This window comes from Bos taurus, chromosome 3 (assembly GCF_002263795.3).
Source record: "Bos taurus isolate L1 Dominette 01449 registration number 42190680 breed Hereford chromosome 3, ARS-UCD2.0, whole genome shotgun sequence".
NCBI lineage: Eukaryota > Metazoa > Chordata > Mammalia > Artiodactyla > Bovidae > Bos > Bos taurus.
In genome coordinates this window covers 87,659,177-87,669,491 of record NC_037330.1, presented here as the reverse complement: position 1 = coordinate 87,669,491, position 10,315 = coordinate 87,659,177, and the positions used below count along the sequence as shown (strand labels likewise).

The 10,315-nt window shown below is 43.2% G+C and overlaps 1 long non-coding RNA gene across 1 annotated transcript; it reads left to right on the top strand.

The window, feature by feature from the left end:
- Positions 1 to 1,915: 1,915 nt before the first annotated feature.
- Positions 1,916 to 8,839, top strand: LOC132344902 (uncharacterized). Its single transcript, XR_009493974.1, has 3 exons — positions 1,916 to 3,441; positions 4,410 to 4,502; positions 4,834 to 8,839. It is a non-coding gene; the product is annotated as an uncharacterized lncRNA (long non-coding RNA).
- Positions 8,840 to 10,315: the final 1,476 nt, after the last annotated feature.

Sequence of the window (10,315 nt, the reverse complement as noted above, 5' to 3'; positions counted from 1 at the left end):
AACCCATTCAAGTATTCTTGCCAGGAATACCTCCTGGACAGAGAGTCTAGTGGGCTACAGTCCTTGGGTTCGGAAAGAGTCAGACGCAACAGAAGCGGCTGAGCATGCATACGTACATTGTGACCTAGTGGCAGATTTTACCCATCAAATTATTCTCTGAAAGGTTAAGAAAATCTAAAGGTATCAAGAAGTATGAAAGACTGCAAGGAAGTTGCTGGTGAGGGCTGGTAATGAGTGAGAGTAAGGGTGAAAAAAGCAAAGACATTCGACTTTAGCCAGTTCTGCAATCCTCACAGTTCTGTTAGGGGAGAGGGATCAGACAGGTTAGTACACAGGTTAGAGGACATTGTAAGCCTTGCCCACTTTTTTCATTCTTCTGCAGCCAGCCACCAGGCAGCAATTATCCATTCACTCCACGTTGGTGCATATTTGGATACGCAAATCAACTGTGTTCATGCATAATTAAGACGGACACTGTGGAAAGTTTCATTTTCCAGCTTGCCAGACGGCTGGAAACAAAGGCTTGCACGAAGCCCTGCTTCACTTCCTTGTCTCAGGCTATGGGTTGAGGGTAGTGGCAGCCAGTCTTCTCCCTCGCTGTTGTGTTCTGTTACTGCATCAGAGAGCTTCAGGGATAGTCCTTATTTCCCTCTCAGACCTGGAGAGACCCTGAGGCTTTCCACAAAAACAGAGTACTTTCTGTCCCCAGTAAGAACAGAGGTAGGTACCTCCATGCCCAGAGGCAGAAGTTCACCCTCTTTCTAGAGTCAGCAGGCTCACTTTATGATCCAAGAGGGGGTTATTTCGGAAGGACAAACACTTGGGGAATGTTTTTTTCATTTATTTTTTAATTGCAGGATAACTGCTTTACAATGTTGTGATGGTTCCTGCCGTGCTGCTGCTGCTGCTAAGTCGCTTCAGTCGTGTCCAACTCTGTGCGACCCCATAGACGGCAGCCCACCAGGCTCCCCGTCCCTGGGATTCTCAAGGCAAGAACACTGGAGTGGGTTGCCATTTCCCTCTCCAATGCACAAGAGTGAAAGTAAAGTCGCTCAGTTGTGTCCGACTCTCAGCGACCCCGTGGACTGTAGCTCACCAAGCTCCTCCATCCATGGAATTTTCCAGGCAAGAGTACTGGAGTGGGGTGCCATTGCCTTCTCCGGGTTCCTGCCGTACAACAATGCAAATCAGCCATAATTATACTTGTATCACCTCCTCTGGAACCTCCCTGCCCTCCCCATCCCACCCCTCCTCTAGGTCATCACAGAACCGCTGGCTGGGCTCCCTGTGTTATACAGCAACTTCTCACCAGCTATCTCTTTTACACATGGTGTATACACATGTCGATGCTACTTTCTCCATGTCCTACCGTCTCCTTCCTCCGCTGTGTCCACAAGTCTGTTCCCTGTATCTGCATCTCCATTGCTTCCCTGCAAATAGGTTCATTGATTTCATTTTACTAGATTTCCCATATATATATATGCATAAATAGATGATATTTGTTTTTCTCTTTCTGACTTATTGCACTCTGTATAACAGGGTCTAAGTTCATCAAAGTAAAGCTGAACTGACTCTAATTTGAGTCAGTTCAAATTCAAATGGACTCAAATTCATTCTTTTTTATGGCTGAGTAATATTCCATTGTACATATGTACCTCATCTTCTTTATCTTTTCATCTGTCAATGGACATTTAGGTTGCTTCCATTCCTAGCCATTGTAAATAATGTTGCTATGAACATTGGGGTACATGTGTCTTTTTCAATTATGATTTTCTCAGGCTATATGCCCAGTAGTAGGATTGCTGGATCATATGATAGTTTCATACTGTTCATGGGATTCTCAAGGCAAGAATACTAAAGTGGTTTGCCACTGCCTTGTCCCAGATGAGATGGTTGAATGGCATCACCTATTCGATGGACATGAGTTTGAGCAAACTCCAGGAGTTGGTGATGGACAGGGTAGCCTGGCGTGCTGAAGTCCATAGGGTTGCAAAGAGTCAGACACAACTGACTGACTGAACTGACTGATGGTAGTTTTATTCCTAGCATTTTAAAGGAATGTCCATGCTATTCTCCATCGTGGTTGTATCAATTTACGTTCCCACCAACAGTGCAAGAGGGTTCCCTTTCTCTCCACATCCTCTCCAGCTTTTATTGTTTGTATATTTTATGTTTTTATAAGTAACATGCACAAGTTATTAAACCGTTGCCTCCCAACTCCAAATACACCCTTTTATACAGCTCAATGATGTTGGAACCAAGATTGAAATCCCCAAGGAGAGGAATACAGTTGTTCTGGACTTTCTTTCTCAGAGGAGAGGTAAAGAGGTTGGTTCTGGGAGTGTGACAAGAGGTTAGAAACGGAAGCAACCTGATACTGAGCCAACTACTGCTTCCAGGTAAGGAGCTGTGCTGGGCTAACAGTAGCAGGAATAGGAAGGAAACTGGGGCCAGAAGGCCTTCTCCCTCTTTCAGGTTCTAGTCTTGCAGAAACTAGCATGAAGCCAGCTAATAACAGAGAAGTGCATTTTTATAGCCCCAGTCCCAGCATTGCAAAACAGTGTGAGAAATGGTAGATTTGAAGTTGATAGACAGTCGTAGCTTACTAACCAGCACAGTCCACCCCTTTGGTTACTCAGCACCCACATCCAGCTCTGTATATATTTGAATCTCTCAGATGTAATCAGAGTTACTCCTGAATGTTCTCTCAATTAAACACCATATTGTAACACTAATCATCAATGTCAGTCCTTAGGTGGAATAATACGGGGAAAGGAGGAGAGAAAGAAAAAAAGAAAATAGTGTGTGTATATTTATTTGCATGGGTGTATGTATGTGTATGTATTCATAACAAACAAAGAAAAGATAATAATACCTGCTACCATCCTTGTTTCTTTCATGGGTCTAAGGCCATAGTTGGTATTTATAACTTCTTTATTATTCCTTGTTTCCTTCATTCTCAGCCAGGACCTCAAATGATTGGGTTCTTTACCTGACAGTGTGATCTAAATCTTCATTCTTGAGGAGCTTGAATCATTTGTCCTGTCTTACTCTGGTTGCTGTTGTTTTCCATTAACTTTTACTATTGGATATTGGACTGCAAGGAGATCCAACCAGTCCATTCTGAAGGAGATCAGCCCTGGGATTTCTTTGGAAGGAATGATGCTAAAGCTGAAACTCCAGTACTTTGGCCACCTCATGCGAAGAGTTGACTCATTGGAAAAGACTCTGATGCTGGGAGGGATTGGGGGCAGGAGGAGAAGGGGACGACAGAGGATGAGATGGCTGGATGGCATCACGGACTCGATGGACGTGAGTCTGAGTGAACTCCAGGAGTTGGTGATGGACAGGGAGGCCTGGCATGCTGCAATTCATGGGGTCGCAAAGAGTCGGACACGACTGAGCGACTGAACTGAACTGAACTGATGCCATTAAAAAGAGGTAAGTTGATCATCTGGACATTCCTCGACAGGTCATATTGGTCCACTATATTGATGACCTCATGTTAGTCAGAATTCCAGGGCAGAAAATGACAAGTCACTTGGATGCCCTCCTCTGACACCTGCACAACAGAGGATGAGAAATAAACCTTAAGAAGATTCTAGGCCTGCTACATAACCGATGGTTATAGAGATGCAGTCAGTTCTTTTATAGTGCTTCTTTTGAAAACATAAATTTGTTCCAAAATGATTGACATTTTAGGGACAATTTGAGCATGAAAACAATTTCACTTTTGTTTGAGAGTGTTTTTGCCTTGCAAGAAACACTAAGTAAGCTATGAGAACACCCAGGTGAATAAAGCTACATAGGAATAAACAAAGTGGCTCAGTGGTAAAGAATCTGCCTGCCAATGCAAGAGACACGGGTTTGATCCCTGGTTCGGGAAGATCCCCTGGAGAAGGAGATGGCAACCCACTCTAGTACTCTTGCCTGGGAAATCCTATGGATAGAGGAGACTGGCAGGCTATAGTCCATGGGGTCACAAAAGAGTCGGGCATGAATTAGAGACCAAACAACCGTAACACATATACACACTTCAAACACATACCAGCTACCTCATTGCACTGCATGTGTTATGAGCCACACTCGTCCATATCTCGTATAAAACTGTGTCCAATTTCAAATAATCCTCCATTTACCACTTCACAATAATTCACAAGTTGCAACTTTATAATGGCCATATCCATAATCGAACCTCATGTATCTTTTCCAAGGTGAAATTTCATATTTATTAGTGGTAATTATGTCACCTACCTCTTTTATACCTACATGTCTTTCTCAGTTCACACCTTTGACTTTTCTGGGGGAATCCCTAACACCCACAGAGTAGGTAAAAGTCTAGGACTATTCAATAGGAGTCAACTTCATATACTGGTATGGCCTGATAATATATTGCTTCTGTCCAACAGCCCTGCTTGGATGTCTCATATCAAGCCCCACAAGAAATCATCTGCTCTAGAGAATGCACTAAACAACCAATTGGATATGACAATTCACTCCAGGTAGGCAACGAGTTTCTGTCCTCAGCCATCACACTGCTTGCCCAATGGACTCAAAAACCAAGTATCTATGTGTCAAGAGTGGAAGCCATGCCCCATAGCACTGGCTCCTCTCACAAAGACAGACTGAGCCACTGCTGCTGAATGTCTAACCTATAGACAGCAGAGCCCAAATCTGAACATTGATTATGGTACCATCTCTTGAGTAGACTAACCAGCTACTTGGTGGCAAGCTAATTATTATCAGTCTTCTTCCATTCTGGAGGGGGTAGTGATTTGTTCTAATTGGGATAGATACATATTCCAGGTATAAGTTTGCCTTTCTTTCCCACAGTTTTTCAGCCACCACCACTACCACCACCACCCAAGGGATTCATGGGCTCCTGCATAACAGAATCTTGGAGCCAGGTAACCAATTTATGTCAGCAGTTGTAAGCAATGGTCACATCATATGACCATGAGCTCCACTTATACGGCCATATATCACACCATGCAAAGCTGCCGGCTTGACAGAATGTTTGAATGGCTCTTAAACGCACAGCTAAAGCATGTTCTGGGATGACACCTTGCAGTATTAGAGTGCCATCTTACTAGAAAATACAGTTTATATTTTGACCACTGATCATTCTACAGTGATGGCCATGCCTGACAGGTACAATACATGGATCCAAGAATAAAAGTGGGGAAGAAATGGCCTTTGGCACAATCACTCCCAGTGACACCCTGAGGGAACTTGTGCAAATGTTTGCTCTCTCAATATTTTGAACTTCTCAAAACAGTAGAGAAGCCAGTTTTTAAAAGGAGTTGCTATGGTACCAGAGGTGAGTGACTGTTATTATCATAAGGAGACAGAGTTTCATGCTACACATTAGGGGAGTGGAGGAGTACATCTAGAACTCAGAGGATGTACAGAAACATCTCTTAGTTCTTAAATGTCCAGTAACAACAATGAACAGGAGTTGCAGAAATGCCAGCCTGAGAAAAGCATGATAACTGACAGTCCTGGCACCTCATGGATAAGAAACTGGGTCACCCCACACTAGCCAAGAAGTGTAAGCTCAGGGAAGTGCTAGCCAAGAGTAAGTGCAATTTAGAATGAGGGGAGGGAATGATTATCAAATGGCCTTAATGACAGCTGCAGCAGCAGAGACTATATCCTATTGACCTTCTGCAGCTGATCTTGTTTGTTTGTTCATTTGTCTGCTTTAAGAGTTATGGCAGGTCACAGTCTTGCAGCATCAGTGCCAAGTTGCAGGAAACTTAGGCATAAGTAGACTTGAGCAGTCCCAGAAGTAGACTGCAGCAGACAGTATTGTCATCCTACCCTTACTCAACCTCACCATTTCCCCTGAGATCAGTCCATTGGCCAAGTGCCAGCATCTGCAACTTTGCCTGATGTTTTCTTTGGCCACCAAAAACTTCTCTGTCCCCCACAGGACAAGCAGAAATATCCTAGCTCCCTTGCACCATGGGTGGAATAACTTAGCGGTGGATGTTCAACACTGGCTCCTAGAATTTCCCAGTGGTATTATGTACCATTTCCCCTGAAAGGTAGTGTATTTGATAAAGCATCTTTAATTGGCTTTTTTCCTTCACTGTTTCACACTCCCTCTCTCCTACTAGTGCATCTTGTATTACCTCCCAACTTAAGTATTAGCATCTGAAACTTTGTCTCAGAGTTTACTTCTGAGAGAACCAAAACAAAGACAATACCATATCTGGTTGATTTTAAGACTCAGATTTTAAAATCTTGCCAAGGGCTTCCATGGTGCTTTAGTGGTTAAGAATCTGCCTGCCGATTCACGGGACATAGGTTCAATCCCTTGTCCAGGAAGATTCCACATGTCGCAGGTGCCTAAGCCAACGCACCGTAACTACTGAAGCCCATGCACCGAGAGCCTGTGCTCTGCAACAAGAGAGGCCCACACACGGCAGCAAAGAGTAGCCCCTGCTCACCGTAACTAGAGAAACCCTGCATGCAACAAAGAAGACCAGCACAGCCAAAAATAAAGAAAAAATTTAAAAATATATAAAAAATAAAGTCTTGCCAATACTATCTCTCTGACCCTTCCCAACACCCATATTCGTATGGAAACACAAAAAACCTCAACTAGCCAAAGCAATCTTGAGAAAGAAGAATGGAACTGGAGGAATCAACCTGCCTGACTTCAGACTATACTACAAAGTCAGAGTCGTCAAGACAGCATGGTTCTGGCACAAAGGAAGAAATATAGATCAATGGAATAAAATAGAAAGCCCAGAGATAAATCTATGCATCTATCAATTCAGTTCAGTTCAGTTCAGTCGCTCAGTCATGTCCAACTCTTTGAGACCCCATGAATCGCAGCACGCCAGGCCTCCCTGTCCATCACCAACTCCCGGAGTTCACTCAGACTCACGTCCATCGAGTCCGTGATACCATCCAGCCATCTCATCCTCTGTCGTCCCCTTCTCCTCCTGCCCCCAATCCCTCCCAGCATCAGAGTCTTTTCCAATGAGTACTCTTCGCATGAGGTGGCCAAAGTACTGGAGCTTCAGCTTCAGCATCATTCCTTCCAAAGAAATCCCAGGGCTGATCTCCTTCAGAATGGACTGGTTGGATCTCCTTGCAGTCCAAGGGACTCTCAAGAGTCTTCTCCAACACCACAGTTCAAAAGCATCAATTCTTCGGCGCTCAGCCTTCTTCACAGTCCAACTCTCACATCCATACATGACCACAGGAAAAACCATAGCCTTGACTAGACGGACCTTTGTTGGCAAAGTAATGTCTCTGCTTTTCAATATGCTATCTACGTTGGACATAACTTTCCTTCCAAGGAGTAATGGACACCTTATATTTGACAAAAGATGCAAAAATATACAATAGAGAAAAGACAATCTCTTTAACAAGTGGTGCCAGGAAAATTGATCAACCACCTGTAAAAGAATGAAACCAGAACACTTTGTAACACCATACACAAAAATAAACTCAAAATGGATTAAAGATCTAAATGTAAGACCAGAAACTATAAAACTCTTAGAGGAAAACATGGACAGAACATTTTCTGACATAAATCACAGCAAGATCCTCTATGATCCACCTCCCAGAGTAATGGAAATAAAAACAAAAATAAACAAATGGGACCTAATTAAACTTAAAAGCTTTGCACAATGAAAGGAAACTATAAACAAGGTGAAAGGCAACCTTCAGAACGGGAGAAAATAATATCAAATGAAGCAACTGACAAAGAATTAATCTCCAAAATATGCAAGCAACTCATGTAGCTCCATACCAGAAAAATAAACAACCCAGTCAAAAAATGGGCCAAAGAACTAAACAGACATTTCTCCAAAGAAGACATATAGATGGCTAACAAATGCATGAAAAGATGCTCAACATCACTAATTATCAGAGAAATGCAAATCAAAACCACAATGAGGTACCATTTCACGCCAGTCAGAGTGGCTGCTATCCAAAAGTCTACAAGCAATAAGAGCTGGAGAGGGTGTGGAGAAAAGGGAACCCTCTTACACTGTTGGTTGGAATGCAAGCTAGTACAGCCACTATGGAGAACAGTGTAGAGATTCCTTAAAAAACTGGAAATAGAACTGCCATACAACTCAGCAATCCCACTGCTGGGCATACACACTGAAGAAACCAGAATTGAAAGAGACAAATGTACTCCAGTGTTCATTGCAGCACTGTTTACAATAGCTAGGACATGGAAGCAACCTAGATGTCCATCAGCAGATGAATGGATAAAGAAGCTGTGGTACATATACCCAATGGAATATTACTCAGACATAAAAAGAATGCATTTGAATCGGTTCTAATGATGTGGATGAAACTGGAGCCTATTATACAGAGTGAAGTAAGCCAGAAAGAGAAACATCAATTCAGTATTTTAACACACATATATGGAATTTAAAAAGATGGTAATGATGACCTCATATGCAAGACAACAAAAGAGACACATATGTAAAGAACAGACTTTTGGACTATGTGGCAGAAGGCGGGGGTGGGACAATATGAGAGAATAGCATTGAAACATGTATATTACCATATGTAAAATAGATGACCAGTGCATGAAGCAGGGTACCCAAAGCTGGTGCTCTGGGACAACCCAGAGGGAGCAGCTGGGGAGGGAGGTGGGAGGGGGGTTCAGGATGGTGGGACACATGTACACCCATGGCTGATTCATGTTGATGTATGGCAAAAATCACCACAATATTGTAATTAGCCCCCAATTAAAATAAATTAATTTTTAAAAATTATAAAAAATAAAATCTTGCCAATACTATTTCCCTGACCCTTCCCAACACCCACACTGAACTCCTTGGACCCCAAAACAGTGACATAAAGTGGGTTGTTAATATATTGCAGGGCCTATATGAATCCCTTTTCTGGCCTGCATACCTTTGATGATGTCCTTCCTTTTAAATGTCCTTCCTTTTTGAATGTTCTCAACCATATCATTTTCTTCATCTAAAAAGGCAATGAAAATAATACCTACCATGCAGTGTTGCTGGAGGCATTACCTGAATTCCATACATTCATTTTCTAATATGATAACATGAAACTAGAGCTTCTCTAGTGGCTCAGACAGTAAAGTCTGCCTGCAGTGCAGGAGACCTGGGTTCGACCCCTGGGTTGGGAAGATCCCCTGGAAAAGGGCATGGCAACCCACTCCAGTATTCATGCCTGGAGAATCCCCATGGACAGAGGAGCCTGGCAGGCTACAGTCCATGGGGTGGCAAAGAGTCAGACACAACTGAGCGACTAAGCACATCACAGCACAACGTGATACTAAATAATATTACTGTTAGTAACAACTAATACCTGTTAAGGTGCTTGCTGCTGCTGCTGCTAAGTCACTTCAGTCGTGTCCGACTGTGTGACCCCATAGACGGCAGCCCACCAGCCTCCCCCATCCCTGGGATTCTCCAGGCAAGAACACTGGAGTAGGTTGCCATTTCCTTCTCCAATGCATGAGAGTGAAAAGTGAAAGTGAAGTCGCTCAGTCGTGTCCGACTCTTCGTGACCCCACGGACTGCAGCCTACCAAGCTCCTCCGTCCATGGGATTTTCCAGGCAAGAGTACTGGAGTGGGGTGCCATCACCTGTTAAGGTGCTTAGTCATTCATTAACCTCAGCTTGAATATCTCCTCCCAGGCCTTCCTAATTCCATACTTACATCACCTCCTGGTTAAAATGAATCTCCTCCTATTCTATGCTTTCATAGCAATTGGTTTACAGCACTTGCTTAATATCTTACCTACAGTTACTCTTGTATATATCTGCCTCCCTATTAACCTCCTATTGACCAGGTTTTATTCATTCTCACCCCAAAAGTGCCTGGTATGTCATGGTTGAACACACTGAGATAACATTTTCTACCTTTTTCTTCTGCAAATCCCTCCTCTTTATTACGTTTCCAGGCCTCCTGAAGAGATTATGTTCCATTAAAAGTCAAGATTATTCCTCTCAGCAACAGGAGGATTTTTATTAAATGTGTAGTAATACTAATAATTTCCATCTGATAGCACTTTACAGTTTATAAGGTGCTTTCACTTCCACATACATTTATTCATTCATTATGGGGGCAAGCATTGCTTGTCTGCATGGGATTCCCTGGGTGGCTCTAGTGGTAAAGAATCTGCCTGCCAATGCAGGAGATGTAGGAGATGGTGGATTCGATCCCTGGGTTGGGAAAATCCCCTGGAGGAGGAAGTTGCAACCCACTCCAGTATTCTTTTAAGGAAAATTTCCTGGACAGAGGAGCCTGGTGGGCTATAGTCCACGAGGTGTCAGGGAGTTGAATGCAACTGACCAAACAC